A 20919-nucleotide genomic window follows, 5' to 3' on the forward strand; every position below is an offset into this window, starting at 1 on the left:
CCCATCCTTCTTTCTAAAGTAGACCATGTAGGCTCAACGATATTGAGATCTGGTGTCTGCATTGGCCAGGAGAAATGCAACAGATCATCCTCATGCTCAAAAAAAGTCCTTGTCTATGCAAACTGTGTGAGCCAGGGCCCTGCTGTCTTACAACACAGCGTCGCCATTGGAGAACAGACACTGAACTTCGGGATGGACCTGATTAGCCAAAATGGTCACACAGTTGTTGGCAGTAGCGTGCCTTGCAGAGTATCTATGAGGCTAATGGAACACCACGATAAGGCTGTCCAGATCAACATCGAACCCACGCTGTGTTTAGCCGGTGGTCGATGTGGCCGAGCGGTTCTAGGCGCTTCAGTCCGGAACCGCGCTGCTGCTACTGTCGCAGGTTCGAATCCTGCATCGGGAATTGATGTGTGTGATGTCCTTAGGTTAGTTAGGTTTAAGTAGATCTAAGTCTAGTGGAATGATGACCTCAGATGTTAAGCCCCATAGTGCTCAGAGCCACTTGAGCCACGCTATGTTTACTCTTGGGACTTAAATCGGTCACAAGTTGTAAACAGTGTGAAACAGATCCAGGTTTCATGGATTTGGCACCAAGTTTTCCTGTTACGGGCTTTTGCAACACTGATGAGTGGTTTTGGAACACTCTTCATGTTTTCCTGCTGACAGAGTTCGCGAGCGTCACATTCAGTTCTGCTCTGACTTTTTCAGCTACCGCCCTCTTAAGAGGTGCATTCAAGTTCTAAGGCCTCCGATTTTTTTTCTCCAGACTGGAAAGAGATAGAAACATGCGCATTGTTTTAAAATGAGGCCGCGTTCATTGTCAATACGTCCCAGAGATGGCAGCACCGTACAGCAGATGGAATTTTACCGCCAGCGGCGAGAATGAGAACTGTTTTAAATACTTAAAATGGCGACGTTTTCCTTACTTGAACAGCGTGCAATCATTCGTTTTCTGAATCTGCGTGGATGAAACCAATTGAAATTCATCGACAATTGAAGGAGACATGTGGTGATGGAGTTATGGATGTGTTGAAAGTGCGTTCGTGTGTGCGACAGTTTAATGAAGGCAGAATATCGTGTGACAACAAACTGAAACAACCTCGGGCTCGCACAAGCCGGTCTGACGACATGATCGAGAAAGTGGAGAAAATTGTTTTGGGGGATCGCGGAATGACTGTTGAACAGATCGCCTCCAGAGTTGGCATTTCTGTGGGTTCTGTGCACACAATCCTGCATGACGACCTGAAAATGCGAAAAGTGTCATCCAGGTGGGTGCCACGAATGCTGACGGACGACCACACGACTGCCCGTGCGGCATGTTGCCGAGCAATGTTGACGCGCAATGACAGCATGAATGGGACTTTCTTTTCGTCGGTTGTGACAATGGATGAGACGTGGATGCCATTTTTCAATCCAGAAACAAAGCGCTAGTCAGCTCAATGGAAGCACACAGATTCACCGCCACCAAAAAAATTTCGGGTAACCGCCAGTGCTGAAAAAATGATGGTGTCCATGTTCTGGGACAGCGAGAGCGTAATCCTTAACCATTGCATTGGCTTTTTCCAACAATGAAAGACAGCCTCCGTGGCCGCACATTCACCAGCCATGCTCCTATTGCCTCAGCGATTTTCCAGTGGTCAAAACAGACTCCTAAAGAAGCCTTCGCCGCTGCCATGGAATCATGGCGTTAGCGTTGTGAAAAATGTGTACGTCTGCAGGGCGATTACGTCGAGAAGTAACGCCAGTTTCATCGATTTCGGGTGAGTAGTTAATTAGAGAAAAAATCGGAGGCCTTAGAACTTGAATGCACCTCGTATTACTCTTTACAATCATCCACAGTGGCCGCCCGTGGCAATCACTGAACACACATTCCTATCCGCGTTGTGCCTAAGTCGACGGTGTTTCTCCCGCTTTCCCCGTATGCCGTATAAATCTTCGACACGGTGCCTCTTGAAACACAGAACTCTTCTGCTACCTCGGTTACGGCACCCACCATACGACCACCGACGATGTCCCACCGTTCGAGCTCTCTTAACTCCGACACACTGCACTCACAACTACACACAATAGTGTGCTCACCCCGACTGACGCAACTTATTGAGGATATTTCGCAGGTGACGTTCGTGGTCAAATACAATAACGCAAGTCGCATCCTTGGCTAGCATCTGCTTACACTCCTGGAAATTGAAATAAGAACACCGTGAATTCATTGTCCCAGGAAGGGGAAACTTTATTGACACATTCCTGGGGTCAGATACATCACATGATCACACTGACAGAACCACAGGCACATAGACACAGGCAACAGAGCATGCACAATGTCGGCACTAGTACAGTGTATATCCACCTTTCGCAGCAATGCAGGCTGCTATTCTCCCATGGAGACGATCGTAGAGATGCTGGATGTAGTCCTGTGGAACGGCTTGCCATGCCATTTCCACCTGGCGCCTCAGTTGGACCAGCGTTCGTGCTGGACGTGCAGACCGCGTGAGACGACGCTTCATCGAGTCCCAAACATGCTCTATGGGGGACAGATCCGGAGATCTTGCTGGCCAGGGTAGTTGACTTACACCTTCTAGAGCACGTTGGGTGGCACGGGATACATGCGGGCGTGCATTGTCCTGTTGGAACAGCAAGTTCCCTTGCCGGTCTAGGAATGGTAGAACGATGGGTTCGATGACGGTTTGGATGTACCGTGCACTATTCAGTGTCCCCTCGACGATCACCAGTGGTGTACGGCCAGTGTAGGAGATCGCTCCCCACACCATGATGCCGGGTGTTGGCCCTGTGTGCCTCGGTCGTATGCAGTCCTGATTGTGGCGCTCACCTGCACGGCGCCAAACACGCATACGACCATCATTGGCACCAAGGCAGAAGCGACCCTCATCGCTGAAGACGACACGTCTCCATTCGTCCCTCCATTCACGCCTGTCGCGACACCACTGGAGGCGGGCTGCACGATGTTGGGGCGTGAGCGGAAGACGGCCTAACGGTGTGCGGGACCGTAGCCCAGCTTCATGGAGACGGTTGCGAATGGTCCTCGCCGATACCCCAGGAGCAACAGTGTCCCTAATTTGCTGGGAAGTGGCGGTGCGGACCCCTACGGCACTGCGTAGGATCCTACGGTCTTGGCGTGCATCCGTGCGTCGCTGCGGTCAGGTCCCAGGTCGACGGGCACGTGCACCTTCCGCCGACCACTGGCGACAACATCGAGTACTGTGGAGACCTCACGCCCCACGTGTTGAGCAATTCGGCGGTACGTCCACCCGGCCTCTCGCATGCCCACTATACGCCCTCGCTCAAAGTCCGTCAACTGCACATACGGTTCACGTCCACGCTGTCGCGGCATGCTACCAGTGTTAAAGACTGCGATGGAGCTCCGTATGCCACGGCAAACTGGCTGACACTGACGGCGGCGGTGCACAAATGCTGCGCAGCTAGCGCCATTCGACGGCCAACACCGCGGTTCCTGGTGTGTCCGCTGCGCCGTGCTTGTGATCATTGCTTGTACAGCCCTCTCGCAGTGTCCGGAGCTAGTATGGTGGGTCTGACACACCGGTGTCAATGTGTTCTTTTTTCCATTTCCAGGAGTGTATGTTCAAGCACTCATTTCTCGCGGGTGAAACGCCTGCGCCTAATGTTCCGATATGCAGAATTTCATGGGCACCTGTATAAGATGGTCAGAGTTTGTAGCTACACTGTTCATAGCTGCGCTTTAAGCCTGTTGATAGTGGTAGCTCGCGTGTCAGTTTTGCGCACCACGACCTTCTCCTGCTAAAGAGACGTACTGACAAGGAGAACAGGGCGAGCGCCATCACCGGATTTTCAATAAACATCGCTCAGTGGAATAGGGGTCAAAATAAACGAACACGTGTCTTGGCTTATCCGTTTTCTGAGAAAACGGCGGTCAAAGTCTTCGACGTACTTTATGTGCACTTTAGCGAGTAAAGAATACACGGCACGGTAGCTCAGCGTGTTCGGTCAAAGAGCAGGCTGGTCTCTGTAATAATAATAAGAAAAAAAAACTGAGTGAAGCGATCAACAACGAACTCCAACGGATGTCAGGTGACGTCCGCTACGACCAAACACAACGAACAATACGGAACAAAAAATAAAAAAAAGGGTTGGCATAGTGGCTACGTCGCGGCTTCAGACTACCGCGGCACGTGTTCGAAACCCGATTATTATTTTCATTTTTGTTTTTCATTTATCTACTCATGGCTCTGAGCACTATGGGACTTAACTTCTGAGGTCATCAGTTCCCTAGAACTTAGAACTACTTAAACCTAACTAACCTAAGGACATCACACACATCCATGCCCGAGGCAGCATTCGAACCTGCGACCGTAGCGGTTGAGCGGTTCCAGACTGTAGCGCCTAGAACCGGTCGGCCACTCCGGCCGGCTATCTACTCATGTCACAGACGATTACTACAACAATGTTTTCCGATGTCTATTAAAATAACGCTGTCCGTATTCGTCTACTAACTGTATGTCTGCTGAACTAATTAAAAAAGAGCAACATATGAATGAGAAAATTATTTAGAATTGCTTTCGGTTTAAGGCCTCTAGCGTATCTTGATTCAAAAACAATTGCAAGCGGTACTTTTCGGTAATGTTATCCCTTATATGTGGTTTGCCTTGTAATCATTGCCAACGCGCGAAATATTCAGAAATGTTAACGACGTTGCTTTCCCGAGTGAGATTCATACAATGAAATGACACTATGGCAAACCTCCTTTCGTGTGATGGTCTTGGTGTTCCGAATCTCTCTCTTTCGATAGTTCTTAGATCGAAATTATCCAAGGGAACGCACCAAACCTTCCTGAAGAATAAATGTAAGAATAAAATATAAAAATTAATATAAGAGTTGATGTAAGAATGTAATATAAGAATATGAGAATCTAAAACGGTTGTGACTCCTGAAAATACCTTACAGACATGTATTATACACTCGTAATAAATGTATGACATTTATTGCGAAACCCAGTTGTAATTGTACAATTAATGTATCGTCCGGTCCCATAATTTGATAAGAAAAGTACGTGTAGTAAGTTTCCACAGACGGTATGGATAAATGAAAAATTAAATAAAAACAATACACAGGGCACTTATCGGAGAGACCGCGACGCTAACCACTGTGCCACTATTTCGCCTAGAGCTATGACTACTTAAAGGCATCTAAAAACGTCGAAAACTTTGAGCGTCGTTTTCTCAGAAACGGTTGAGTATCTACGGTTAAGCTGAGGCACGTGTTCGCTTATGGTGACTGCTCTTCCACTGAGCGAAGTTTCTGGGAAATCGGTTTATGGCACTTGCCATGTTCTCCTCCTGAATACAGAGCAGCGAGCAGCAAGCAGACAACAGAGAGAGGCAAGTGTTTGCTGTGGCCGCCGGCGCCCGAGAAGTGGCAACCGTGCTGCTGTGCTGTTGCTGCCGCTTTGCCTTGTTTGCTCTGCCTCTCAGCCCGCAGCGAGTTCTTAATCCTCCCTCTCTTTCGTCTCTTGCTGCCAGACACATCTGTTGTCTACTCCACGCCAGCACACAAAATCTCAGCGCTTACGCAACGATCGGTACCCGTTTCTTCCGAAAGACCACCTTCTCCACCATCGGGCGGAGATTGGAGATGTCAGCAGCGGGAAATGGTTGAGAAAACTTGTCGCGACGGTAAGTTATTTCTGCTGCCGTCTTTCGTCAGGAAGCCAACCTCAGATTTAAGGAGGTTCGAATTGCCTCCACTAGACGCACTACCTTCCGAATGTGCTAAGGGAAGTCGTACTGTTAGATATTTAATAGTAAATTTGACGCGCATATCCCTCAAGGAACTCCTACTAAACCTAAATGTTACGACATCAGCCCAAAAAGTTTCCAGACTTGATTAATAAAAAACAGAGAAACATTAAGATGGTCGTTTCAACGCCCCATCGCCCCCCCCCCCCCCCCCCACTCTGCCACACCGCACTTGAGTACAACACAGAGAACATTCATACAACTGTACATTCACCCATTGTCAGAAAATTTCTTCTTTGGGTCGTTGTTCAACTTGCACTTCACATTAGCACCACATCAGAGACCGATTCTGCACTTTGTCGTTTTGATAACACCAAGTCACGCCACCCACCAACATTATTACTAGAAACGAAGTACAACATGTTTTTCATTTCAATCGAGCCACGGCAGGTGTCCACACATCGCTGTTTTTCTCCTATAGTCAACGTGTCTGCAGTGAAGTTTTAACTCACGTTTATCTTCTGCAAAATGTTCTGGAGGATGTCTTGAACACATGATTTACAGGTTTCGACCAAATTTGATTTGTGGGGCGATAGAGTTGAGACAATATGACCTCGCACCCAGTATTTAATGCTTCCTGCACGCAAATGAGTGGTCGAATATACATCTGTTACTTACTGTTGTTAGATCAAGCTGCCATCCCGGTTGCGCCAGCCGGAGTGGCCGAGCGGTTCTAGGCGCTACAGTCTGGAACCGCGCGACCGCTACGGTCGCAGGTTCGAATCCTGCCTCGGGCATGGATGTGTGTGATGTCCTTAGTTTAGTTAAAGTAGTTCTGAGTTCTAGGGGACTGCTGACCTCAACAGTTAAGACCCATAGTGCTCCGAGCCATTTGAACCATCCCGGTTGCTTCACTAACATCGCTTTTACGCCAGGAATAAAACCACTTTCGTAACGTTTTGGAAGGACGGTGTAATTATGACCATGTCAGCTGGATGCTGTCTGTCACCTTTTGTGTCTCCAGTATGTTTTTGATAACTTGACGGGAACCAGCTCTTTGGCTTTGCTACTGCTGAGTTCTATTCCACAACTCTCACACTCACTTCTCTCCGGCGATGGGTCAACCAGGATCTGCCATCCACTTTGTCTTTAAAGGCTGCAGTTTCTCAGTCAGAGTGTCGTTCTTGTAGCCTACCACACATATCAACCGAAACAGAGTCCTGAGCACTACAGATTCTGAAATATTTGTCATTTTTTCTGCTGTGCAAAAATAAAAAATTAAAATAAATATACCTCACTAGGTTTTCCGACATTGAAATAACTTTCTCTCCATTAGATTTGGGCATTACTCGAAGCTAAAGGACAGTTTAATGCCACAATAGGCTCTCAAACTAACAGTAAAATGTAATCAAAATGTTGTTAATATCAGCATACTACTTCTCACAACGTCTCTTGAATGTTTTAAGTTACTTTTTCAGTTCAGTTACACTACTGGCCATTAAAATTGCTACACCAAGAAGAAATGCATATGATAAACAGGTATTCATTGGACAAATATATTATACTAGAAAAGACATGTGATTACATTTTCACACAATTTGAGTGCATAGATCCTGAGATATCAGTACCCAGAACAACCACCTCTGGCCGTAATAACGGCCTTGATACGCCTGGGCATTGAGTCAGAGCTTGGATGGCGTGTACAGGTACAGCTGCCCATGCAGCTTCAACACGATACCACAGTTCATCAAGAGTAGTGACTGGCGTATTGCGACGAGCCAGTTGCTCGGCCACCATTGACCAGACGTTTTCAATTGGTGAGAGATCTGGAGAATGTGCTGGCCAGGGCAGCAGTCGAACATTTTCTGTATCCAGAAAGGCCCGTACAGGACCTGCAGCCGGCCGGAGTGGCCGAGTGGTTCTAGGCGCTACAGTCTGGAACCGAGCGTCCGCTACGGTCGCAGGTTCGAATCCTGCCTCGGGCACGGATGTGTGTGATGTCCTTAGGTTAGTTAGGTTTAAGTAGCTCTCAGTTCTAGGGGACTTATGACCTCAGCAGTTGAGTCCCATATTTCTCAGAGCCAGAACCTGCAACATGCGGTCGTGCATTATCCTGCTGAAGTGTAAGGTTTCGCAGGGATCGAATGAAGGGTAGAGACACAGGTAACACATCTGAAATGTAACGTCCACTGTTCAAAGTGCCGCCAAAGCGGCAAGAGGTGACCGAGACGTGTAACCAATGGCACCCCATACCATCACGCCGAGTGATACGCCAGCCTGGCGATTACGAATACACGCGTCCAATGTGCGTTTACCGCGATGACGCCAAACGCGGATGCGACCATCATGATGCTATAAGCAGAAACTAGATTCATCCGAAATAATGACGTTTTGCCATTCGTGCACCCAAGTTCATCGTTGAGTACACCATCGCAGGCGCTTGTCTGCGATGCATGCGTCAAGGGTAACCGCAAAAAAAATGGCTCTGAGCACTATGGGACTCAACATCTTAGGTCATAAGTCCCCTAGAACTTAGAACTACTTAAACCTAACTAACCTAAGGACATCACACACATCCATGCCTGAGGCAGGATTCGAACCTGCGACGGTAGCAGTCCCGCGGTTCCGGACTGCAGCGCCAGAACCGCTAGACCACCGCGGCCGGCAAGGGTAACCGCAGCCATGGTCTCCGAGCTGATAGTCCATGCTGCTGCAAACGTCGTCGAACTGTTCGTGCAGGTGGTTGTTGTCTTGCAAAAGTCCCCATCTGTTGACTCAGTGATCGAGACATGGCTGCACGATCCGTTACAGCCATGCGGATAAGATGCCTGTCATGTCGACTGCTAGTGATACGAGGCCGTTGGGATCCAGCACGGCGCTCCGTATTACCCTCCTGAAACCATCGATTCCATATTCTGCTAACAGTCATTGGATCTGGGCCAACGCGAGCAGCAATATCGCGATACGATAAACCGCAATCGCGATAGTCTACAATCCGACCTTTATCAAAGTCGGAAACGTGAGGGTACGCATTTCTCCTCCTTACACGAGGCATCACAACAACGTTTCACCAGGCAACGCCGGTCAACTACTGTTTGTGTATGAGAAATCGGCCGGTCATTGTGGCCGAGCGGTTCTAGGCGCTTCAGTTTGGAACCGCGCGGCCGCTACGGTCGCAGGTTCGAATCCTGCCTCGGGCATGGATGTGTGTGATGTCCTTAGGTTAGTTAGGTTTAAGTAGTTCTAAGTTTTAGGGGACTGATGACCTAAGAAATTAAGTTCCATAGTACTCAGAGCCATTTGAACCATTTTTGAGAAATCGGTTGGAAACTTTCCTCATGTCAGCACGCTGAAGGTGTCGCCACCGGCGCCAACCTCGCGTGAATGTTCTGAAAAGCTAATCGTTTGCATATCACAGTATCTTCTTCCTGTTGGTTAAATTTCGCGTCTCTAGCACGTCATCTTCGTGGTGTAGCAATTTTAATGGCCATTAGTGTACTTTGATTCCCAACAGTGCAATACAAATAATAAATGCACTCAACAACACACCACATGAAGGACAATATCTTCTAAAATTAATGTTCTGTTCAGTGTTAATCACAGTACAGACATTATACATCAGGTGCCTTTCGTTATTTCCAGGTTACGATATTTGAATTTACTGTCGTAAATGAGCCTTACATGTAATTGAGATTTCCCTCATCTTCAGTTATCAATTTTTAGTGTCGAGTATGCTTTCAGTGTAACCTTAAGCTAATCAAATGACAACTCTGTTGTTTTTATAAAATGGAACTTGTACCCTGAAGCTTTTTTATTGGAGACAGGGAAAACTTTCAGTAACAAACAAAAAGTATAATAATAAATAAAGGATACCATATGCACTTCCATTTTCTGATTCTTTTCAAATCTCCAAGATATAAGTTGTAAGTAGCCTGTTAATGTTTTCTTATTGGCAACATTACGTAGCGCTCTGTATGAAAATCACTGACTGTGCTGTGTGCAGTCTGTGGCTAGTTTGCATTGTTGTCTAACTTTTGAAGATTTTGTTCCATTGTGTCTAACTGTTGCTGTGTTTGTCTCTGGTGTTGTTCCATTGTGTCTAACTTTTGAAGCTTTTGTCCCATTTGTTGCATTAATTGTAATAACAATGCACTGGTGTCTGAAACATGTTCCTCAGTGCTATTCGGCAATGCATTTGAACCGGCAATATTCGCATTTTGAAAAGCAAGAAATGTATCTTGACTTATTTGAGAAAATGGCGAGGACGCAAAATCTGAATCTACAGTATTTGCAATATTGTGTACTGTCATTTCGGATTCCTGAGGCGAGCTGTTGCCGACCGATCGATCGATAATGCTTCCCTGTTCACTAATTGTTTCACTGCCTACACCATTATTTGCAGCCCGCTCCATTTCCCTATGCACAATTACCAAATTACTACTTTGAACATTAGTTAATTTATTACACGGTGGTGCTAACACGCTGCTTTCGTCTTCACTGTCATTTCTCAGTTTAATTTGGAGCCTAGTATTACGTTTTTCACACGCCATTATTGTCACAATATTTCACACGACAACACAGAAAAGCACAATTTGAAGAGCAAAATAAGAAAACACATTAACATAGCATTGAAAATAATATCTCGTTAATTGCAATCGCAGCTGCGAAATACTTGGTGCAAATCTACATGCATGCCACAACTGTTTTACTGTACAACAATGAAAAACTACAACTACAAAGGAAATTCTCTCTACAATTACACGCTAGCAATAAACAAAGGCTGCACTAATTGCACAAACTACAAGAAAAAATCATAAGATTCCAGTGAGGTATCCTCTGCTAAGGGCCGCCATATGAAACGTCCGCTTAGAAAAATTATACATGACTGTGCTTAAACTGACACACAATATTTTTTTAGCGCAACGCAATCTGACTTTCAGTAATCCCTACAAGAGAATGGCCCTGACTAAATTAACCTATACGTATCACAAATCACTTACCTCAAAAAAATCTTCGTTACTCGAACTACTGCAATACAGCGAGCGCCACTACTGCCAGCTAAATAAAAGATTCAAACTACAGAAGGCACTGATAGGCATAGTTAGCAAATGAAAGATTTTAAGAGAGAACAAACAATGTATTTACCTTAACAGTCATAATATATATAGCAGTTCATGCCATCCAGTCTTACAAATTTCAAAACTCCGCCATTTCTCTCCCCACATCCACCACTGCTGGCGGCTCACCTCCAACTGCGCAACGCTACGCGCTGTTAACATCCAGCTGCCCAACACTACAGTGGCAGACAACAATGCAAACTAGCCACTGACTGCACACAGCACAGCCAGTGATTTTCATACAGAGCGCTACGTAACGTTGCCAATAAGAAAACATAAACAGCCTACTTACAAAGTGACGATCAAACAGCTGTTTACATTACTGACAAAAATTTGTTTTGTTGTAAGTTGGTACAGGCGATGACTGTAATATCATGAGAATGACTGAAATACTTCTATTGGTGCATATTTTATACATTTCGTGTTTTGATCAGCTGTTTTCTTGTCAGTGCGATGACTGTGTAGATAGAATCAGATGGTATAAGCAAATCCATGATTTCCTAAGTACCCTAAACAGTTGAATTCGCTAAAGCACTCAAGCATTTTGTCATCAATTACAATGTTTGAATGGACTTGTAATGACCACGCCTGGAGCTGTCTGATCTTCCTGAAATGGGTACCTGCCTTACAGCTCCCTGTACTAACTGGGATCCTCTCGTACTAGCACGTTTAATGAACCTAGGCCTCTAGCCTAATCGATGTGACAGAAATGAAGGAGGGATGGAGAAATTACACGGCTACATAAATAATTCATAGAAAGGCCCAAAGAAACGTATATAGGGTGATTTCTTACACCGTGTACAAACTCCGCGTAAAGGTGGCCTCAGCTGTGAGTAAGTTGGATGACACAAATCATGGAATTGTGGTTACTTTGTGGAGAAATCCGTGACAAAACTGCTCCAGATGTGGAACGTCTGTCGCAATACGTTGTGTACAGCACTGTATCGCAGGTGAGTCAGCAAGAGAAAGGTGAATCAGACATAACATTACCAGTTACTACGGCAGGAGAGAGGGGTAGGGCATGACGTACGAGGAGCACTATCACCATCTAGCAGAAAACCGTGCATACTGTAATTGTGGCTGCTTGATGCAGCGCGTATTAGACCGCAGTCTCTCTAACAATGTATGACTGAATAAATTGTCTCTAGCATGGAAACCATGCATTTCCGGACATAAGTTCATTAGACCTTTTTTGTTCCGTATCCTGTCATCGATCAATTCCTAGAGTTTGTACAAGGTTGAAAAAAATCATCCTATATATTAAATAAAACCCTCACATACAGTCACAGGAAGATGCCTTAACTAACTGATTTCATTGTCTGAAACGTATGCTGTTCGAGTTGTATAGCTTATTCAACCAGCAGTGATGATTTGCTTAAAAGGAGAAAAGTCATACCTATGAACAGTGGAAAGATTAGCCTACCCTAAATGTCTGAGACGTTAGCACTGTGGTATATGGTCTACAATATGGCGCCAAAGCTAGTATAGGGGATCCTGAGGCTATCACAGAATTGCATGTTGACTTTTTTTTATGAAGTTCCAAATAATGAGCAGGGAAGAAACTCTGTTCGCTTTGGGTGCTATGTAATACCTCAGCTTTCGAAGAAAACTGTCGACAGACTGTCACTACTTCTTAAAGCCAACCTAGCTACGTTCGTATTCAGCAATTCTGGAAATACCACAATTGCCAACTTCACCTGTACGATGTATCCCTACGTGTGAAAGCATACAGGGCCTACAAAGGCTTGACCTAAACAGGAACAGTATACTTTCAATACAGCTAGATATTTAGTCACACAAATCATGGAAAATACCTGTGAATCTATTTTAAGTTTTAATCAAACTGTCCTGTAATTCATCAAAAACCCGTAAGAGACAGTAAAGTTACATTGGAATTAATTACTCTTCCCCCTCCCCCAACCCACCCCTCCCTGGATAATAAAATGTGAATTGTAGTAACGATTGCCGACAATCTCCAGTTGGATTTTGATTTCGTATGCTAAACTGCAGGAATAACTAAATGAAAGGGCAGTGGGAAAACAAGTTGAACGCCGGTAAGATCAAGCAGCGCTTTGTATGCTGTAACCCCCCTGGGAGTCCGATCCCAAGCCATTCGCAGAACCCCCATTTACCTCTTCTTGAGAAGGACAACACAAGACAGTTCTGAAAATGGCTGGAGTAGTGTTTTGTTCAGTGGGAGAGAGTCGAAAGAAGCCATCCTGATACAGTCAGTTGTATCATGAATTTGGCATCAGACGATGCAGACACTCCTCCAGAATGTGCCGGACAACAGAGTTTGTTTCTCACAGGCCACATCGATGGGATGTGTGGCACTTATCAACCAGAGAACTGGGAGAAACGCTTTTGTAAACGGACTCAGCGGGAAGTAACACTCATAGAACAACACGGACTGTTGAGATAGCATCTTAGGAACTGAATGGGAACAGAAAGTTGGATCTCCTTTATAGTGTGTGAGACGCTGACGCCCTACCGGATGACACTAAACTAAATGAACGTTTAAAGAAACATTGAGGCACAGCCGTGGAGTACTTACAAACATCTACCTATATTGTACAGCGTACGAATAAAAGCATAGAGAGAATGTAAAGCATACATACTCTTGCAGCCCAAAGACTAGCAAATGTTTCCATTAATTAACCACCTGAAAGCCGATTGGCGAATGGCAGAATGGCAGAATCTCACAAGAATCGTATTCCGCCAATTAATACGCTAACAAACACAGGGCCCAAAGTTTTCCTTGTCTCTAGAAACTAAAATTCTCTCCCAGACCTCACTTCTAGACCACACTTTGCTTCACTGTCTCACGTTCATGTGCAGGGGGAGAGGCTGTCACTTGGCTGAGACTGAATTTAGGCTGCGGCATAGACGAGCTGTTGGTACTGACACAATGACTGACTCTGCAGCCACCGCGGCCGTCTCCTGTAACTCGAAATACGGCGAGGCACTGTTGCAGCAGCAAAGCGAATTGTAGGGAAAGGAGAAGTTTACGTAACTATGTTCGGTAAATAAAATTTTAATTTCGGAGACTTATTTGCAATTAGAAGTTCAACATTCTTTCAACTGCAGCAGTAAATGCGTAAGCAAATTTTGCTCTAGCACTTGCCGTCTCTACATGGTCACCACTGGCAAACACATTATAATTTCCATTGATACAAATATTTGTTCAGTTATGTGTTAACATTGAATTACCATTGCAGATCCTTTTAGCAAAGTTTTCCAAGGTATCACACTCAGGGAAAATAAATCGATGCAACAAGGAGGAGTTCTATGACATAAACGAAAATTGCCATGCGTGTTTTTACATGTGCAAGATGATTTTTCAGATTTTTCAGCGGTCGCATAAGAGCGGCGCTAATAGCTAACGCTTGAGGATGCAGATCAGACTTTATTTAAATACACGCTGTAACGGTCATGAGTGTAAGTTAACTTTGAGATTGGGCGCACTGAGTTGATGTTAATCAAGAATACCTTTATGCCTACAAAGACGCCATAATCAACACCTCACTGAGTTCGAACGAGGTCGTATAATAGGGCTACGAGAAGCTGGGTGTTCCTCCTGCCATACTGCAGAGACTTGGCAGGAATGTAGCCACTGTTCGTGATTGCTGGCAGCAGTAGTCGAAAATGTACGCTCTCAAGAAGACCGGGCTCCAGACGGCCAAACGGCGCTCTACCTAGAGGGAAGACCGGCGTGTGGCTGTGGCGTATCGCACTGCAACTGCAGCAGCAGTTGGCACCACTGTGGCACAACGAACTGTTACGAACCGGTTGCATGAAGGACAGCTCCGAGCTAGGCTCCTGTAATGTGCATACCACTGACCCCAAACCGCCACTATTTACGAAATCAGCGACGTCAAGCGAGAGGTCACTGGAGGCACGGAGGAAATGTCAATGTAGACAAGTGTAATGTGCTGCGAATACACAGAAAGATAGATACTTTATCATTTAGCTACAAAATAGCAGGTCAGCAGCTGGAAGCAGTTAATACCATAAATTATCTGGGAGTACGCATTAGGAGTGATTTAAAATGGAATGATCATATAATGTTGAGCGTCGGTAAAGCAGATGCCAGACTGAGATTCATTGGAAGAATCCTAAGGAAATGCAATCCGAAAACAAAGGAAGTAGGTTACAGTACGCTTGTTCGCCCACTGCTTGAATACTGCTCAGCAGTGTGGGATCCGTACCAGATAGGGTTGATAGAAGATATAGAGAAGATCCAACGGAGAGCAGCGCGCTTCGTTACAGGATCATTCAGTAATCGCGAAAGCGTTACGGAGATGATAGATAAACTCCAGTGCAAGACTCTGCAGGAGAGACGCTCAGTAGCTCGGTACGGGCTTTTGTCAAAGTTTTGAGAACATACCTTCACCGAAGAGTCAAGCAGTATACTGCTCCCTCCTACGTATATCTCGCGAAGAGACCATGAGGATAAAATCAGAGAGATTAGAGCCCACACAGAGGCATACCGACAATCCTTCTTTCCACGAACAATACGAGACTGGAATAGAAGGGAGAACCGATAGAGGTACTCAAGGTACCCTCCGCCACACACCGTCAGTTGGCTTGCGGAGTATGGATGTAGATGTAGATGTAGATGTAGATGTTGTTTTTTCTGACGAAAGCTGGTTCTGCCTCGGTGCCTGTGATGGCTGTGTGTGGGTTGTAAGGAAAAAATGAAATGAGGGAATGGCATCGCTGGCCAAGTGCAAGTCTTATTTCAGTCGACGCCACATGTGGCGACTTTCCCGCCGGGGATGAGGATGAAATGGTGACGAGGACAACACAACACCCAGTCCCCGAGCAGAGAAAATCTCCAGCGCGGCCGGGAATCGAACCCGGGCCCCCTTGCATGGGAGGCGAGCACGTTGCCACGCAGCTAAGCAGGCGGACGGTTTTGACACCATTTGAGAGATTTACCAGCCTGTTTGCTGGAGTTATGGTCTGGAGTGCGATTTTGTATGACAACGGGAGCACTCTCGATGCTATCTCACACACCTTGACTGCAAAATTGTACGTCAATCTGCCGGTTACGAACTTCATTCCAATGGGTGTTTCTCACACGTCCAAAGGCTTATCTCGAGCTTACTTTAACCTAGGATCTTGCAATGTTAATCACTTAAATATGTTACCTAGACAAATGTAGTCACGAAATTTATGTACCCTACATTAATTAATTTTTGTGTTACGAATATTTTTCTTTGGTGTAGTTTATTGATTTTTTCCCCCTAAGTATTGTTGTTACTTCCATGCAAACAGATAATGATCGTTATAAAGTGAGTTTATAGCGATCATCGCTTGATTTTGGAGTCAAATGCATTCCTTGAACATCGATTTGCTAAGTGGTAATTTACTATGTATCTGACCTTGCACAGTTGAATCGATTTATTTAATTAAAGTATCCAATTAAAGAACCTCACCTGCTCGAGAAGCAAGAAAAGAAACTGCGTACTCTTACACTACGTATCATTATTATGCATTTAGCATCTCTGCCCCCCCCCCTCCTTGTAACACATACAAAACTGAACTGTACATATATTTCCCGTGCCGTTAATTGCTGAAGTTCGTTAATTTGACTTTTAGTCTCAAGTGCTTCATTTGGTTTGATTCAATTAATTCTCAGGTTTTATCGAGATACCTTCAGGCTGGGGCTTCGCCGACTGGGTATTTGTCCTGAATGCATGTGTCATCCTCAGTTACCTTTGGCTTAAACAAAAGTTACACCAATGGGACCATAATCTCTAAATCCTTCATCTTTTCTTCCGCAGAGAGCATTAGAAACGCTGCACACCACCATATTGAATGTGGAACCTGACTTAGCGGGAAACCAGTGTCTCCTCTTAGCTGAGAGTAAACGGTAGCCCTAAAGACGCAAAGGGTACCTCGGTGCCGGCGGTGACGTCAGCGGTTGTTCTGCTCGTTATGACGTGACCGCGCACCTGCACACAGGTGCAGGCGGGCAGTTTAATTGGACTGCGGGCTGTGCCGCAGGGGTCCAGGTCAGCCAACTTTTGCCGCTCATTTTTACCGGCTGCCTTTTTTAATCTGCCCCGTACACTAATTACTGTTGTAATTGCGTTGTTCAAATTGAATGGCCGACATTAAAGAACTGTCCTCAAATTTCAAACACATTATTGTTGATGAAAATGATTTTTTCCATCTTTTTAATGAGCTCACGAAAAATCAAACGTGATTGCAATGAAGTGCGTTCAATTTACTTTTAAACGAAAACAACCTCCCTGTTGTGGGGGTGGCATGAAGTTTTAGGGCCCTTCAAACAATTGCATATTCATATTTCACAACCTGTCATAGTGGATATGCACTATTATTGACACTCATTTATGTGCGAGGTGTTTATAGAGAGTAGTGTTCATTATCGGGTATCGAATCTATGCACCACAATATAGGATTTGTAGATCTGCTTTTATGGAAACACTTTATTCGCCCCAAAAGAGGTTTAGCGATAACTCACACCATCATTGTTTTTTTAATATAAAAACACATGATGCATAAATTGATGCTCAGCAGAAACTATTGGTTTTTAAATGTTTCTATTTAGTTTTATGCTTGTCTTCAGTACAGCTCTTACTTTTAATGTGCCTTACATGGCCTTACTTTGATGTTTTTCTCAATCCAATAGAAAAATTTAAATATCTACATTTCAGGCGCTTTTAGTGTCAAAGAGCTCACTGATGACGGTGATCTATATTTGAAACTAGAATAAACAAGCAGTTTCCATCAAGATGAATCTACGAATCCAATTGTAGTTTTAGTGCAGACATGGATAAATCTGGAATATGGCTTAAATGTAAAATGATTGTGTACAGAGCGCTCTTAGTTACTATTAATATTGACAAAAGTGAAATTAGTTTTGTGCTTTAAAAAGTTCTTCATTGGAGTTTCTGCGAGCAAGCCCTCTACATACAAACTGTTGTCAACTAAATCACCCACATAAGATTTCCATTTCTATCCAGGCAGTGATATTGACAGAGACTCGACCAAAGACAGAGAAACAAATTCAGTATGTTAATAGTATTCCATTAGTTTTTGCCTGGTGATGAACACCAATGGGTAGACACAAAAATAAAGTAATGAAAAGAAGCATGTCGACATCAGGACTGCTTGTAGAAAATACAGTGTGTTTCAAACTGATTTCACAAGATTACATCTTCTACACAAATGAAGATAAAAACTTGTGGTACATTTCAGTTTTTTAGAAATCTGCCTGAAGCAACTAGCTCAAACTTCTGTTCATTACACAACGTTCCTTGAGTCGAGATGATGATAATACAGCAACAGTAGGAATTTTACGATATCTATTCCAACACATGAGTATCAGTTGTGAACATGGCAGTACACGTTCTAACAATCCGAGGGTAATATTCTCTTTTAAAATTGAATCAGATAAATGGTCTTACTGTTTGTGAATCATCCAACTCCACTTTTGGTCCATATTTGTGTGTTTCTTGGTTTTTTATGGGGACCTGGAATTTCGTTTTATTCGTTTACTATTTCGAATTCTTTATCGTGTTGGATAGTTACGAAAATATTCTGTATGGATTTTATACGAAAAGTAGCCTTTTTCCAACAGCTTGCAATGTGTATGCGTTCAACACATATACTGAACACACCTCCTTCTCTCCCTCTCCATGTTCCACCCCCCCCACCCCCACCCCATGTCTGTATTTGCTCCCAATCTACAGACTGCCAAGCAATGTAGGTCTTTGAAGCAGGCTGATACCACTACAACACAGCACAACTGCCTTGCAACACAGCTTACATGTTGGAGCCCAGAAAACCATTTCTTGCCCCTGCAAGGCACATTGATTTCGCAGGCCAATACTGTTTTCACAAAACATGCCTACTAGCAGTGCAGCCTATATCCCAGGGGCTGGAAGAAACTGTCTTTGCCAACATATCCACTTGTATTGGAGCTAGGATGTTATAAGCCCCACAGTGCTGCTACTCCCGAGGTCTGCTCTGTCTCTGTCAAATTTGGTTAAATCGATCCAGTGGTGTGGGAGGACATCATGCACACATGTATGCATGTGTCACACAAGTGCTCACTCACACACACACACTTGTACACATGCATGTGTGTGCACACATGCATGCACATATGCACATGTACACACATGCATTCTTTATATATATATATATATATATATATATATATATATATATATATATATATATATATATAACAAATAAGAGCATTTCAGGGAGATAGTCATCAAAACAGGAATTTTCCGTTTAACTTAGAATTGTATATATATATATATATATATATATATATATATATATATATATATATATATATAGAGTTGTTAACGTTAATACTAATTATATTTTAGAACTATTTCTGAATCTCTCCTTTGCTAATGTGCAAAACTGAGTTCACTGTATAGGTCAATATAAAGTGTTTGAAAATTATCTTCGCTGTAATACAGTCTTTGCTTATAGGTTGATGTCATTAAATGGTTGATGTGGTTATGGTTCTCCACATTTGAGACATGTTTCACATCTGCTACGTGAAATTGTAGCGCATATACATCTGTGAAAGGCACAAATGTTGAAGAGCTATGTGAATCAACGAATACACATATGATAAAAAATGTGAGTTGGAATATGTTTGCATTGAAAAAAATGGCCAAATTAATCAGTAACAGCAAAAAATTTGTATTCAGTGATTTATAAAGCAAACCCATGCCTGCACATTGCAAACTTTTGATAAAATTAATTTCAGCCTCTGAGCCACTGAATCCATTAAGAAGATAAGCAGAAATCGATGTTATATATAACTTCCTCTCAATGACCTATGAATCACCAACGTTGCATTTTACCTGCTACAACATAAGGGCTATAAGTTTCTCAGCTTGTACCATTTGACTCAATGTCGCCTGATCGCACAATATGTGTTTTTTTGTGAGAATTTGTAAAACGCTCCGTTTATGTGCCTCCCATTCCAACAACTTTTTAATAACCGCGAATAACCGTTGAGTGCAGAAACTTCAGATATGATCGCAAAAGTCTGACGACCGGCTGGGTGTTTCTCAGATATTCGGTGAAGAACACATTGAACATTTCTAATATGTAAATTAAAACTTTGGCAATTGGAAAAAGTTGTACAAGATCGTATATGTATATGTGCAAAAGGTATACCCCTGTAAATTCTGACGTTTCTTAAGAAATAAAAACATTGTATATCTGTGTAAAAGTATAAATGTATCGGAAACTTCTCTCTTCGTTCACATAGAAGATATGATATTGTGAAATCAAATGATTCTTTTGAAAAACCATGTGTACATAACCTGCATCAGAGCAACGTCAAAGAACAAGAACACTAGAAATATAGCAAAAGACTATAGGAAAGAAGATTAAGGTTTAACATCCTGTCGGCAGTTAGGTCATTAGAGACACAACAGAGCTCAGATCGGGGAAGGACGGGAAAAGAATTAATCTGTGCCCTATCAAAGGAACCAGACTGGAATTTGCCATAAGCAGTTTAGTAACAGCAGTCATTCCGAGCACGAGTCCAGTGACATACCGCTGCACCATGTAGCTCAATGCAAATGATTATAAATGGTGAATTTCCAGGACAAACTTTAAGGACATTGTTACGGCTGTTGACTGAGTACTTCCATCTAACGAACCTAGTCTCGATATAAACCGCTCTTTCGTTATAGACTGTTTATACAGTACCTGGCTATTAAAATCCTGGCGTGTGAAGCCAAGTATAATGTATAGGATTTATTTGTCCTACCATAGGAAGCCAGGTAAAACGTGATGTTACTTCAGTGAAATGTTTATGACCTTTTAAGTGCTGATTTTTGAATGTTTATTTGGTCAGCGGATTGTTATATCCGTTATATGATTTGAGCTGACTACTATAAAAATATTACTGGAAGTTTGTAACAGGTAATTGTCTAATTGTGATCACTGACATTCCTTAGTATCTTGCAAGAATTACACTGCTACGTATGTGAAACATGTGCTCTGTGTTACCTTTAAGATTGTGGTGAGCTTGGCTTTAGCACATTTTAATT

The 20919-nt window shown here is 43.7% G+C and overlaps 1 protein-coding gene across 1 annotated transcript in view; it reads left to right on the top strand.

Moving 5' to 3' along the window:
* The window catches only part of LOC126095621 (synaptotagmin-11), a 728232-nt gene that overhangs the window by 193775 nt on the left and 513538 nt on the right, over positions 1–20919 (top strand). The gene's annotated exons all lie outside the window — the stretch shown is intronic.

This window comes from Schistocerca cancellata, chromosome 8 (genome assembly GCF_023864275.1).
Source record: "Schistocerca cancellata isolate TAMUIC-IGC-003103 chromosome 8, iqSchCanc2.1, whole genome shotgun sequence".
NCBI lineage: Eukaryota > Metazoa > Arthropoda > Insecta > Orthoptera > Acrididae > Schistocerca > Schistocerca cancellata.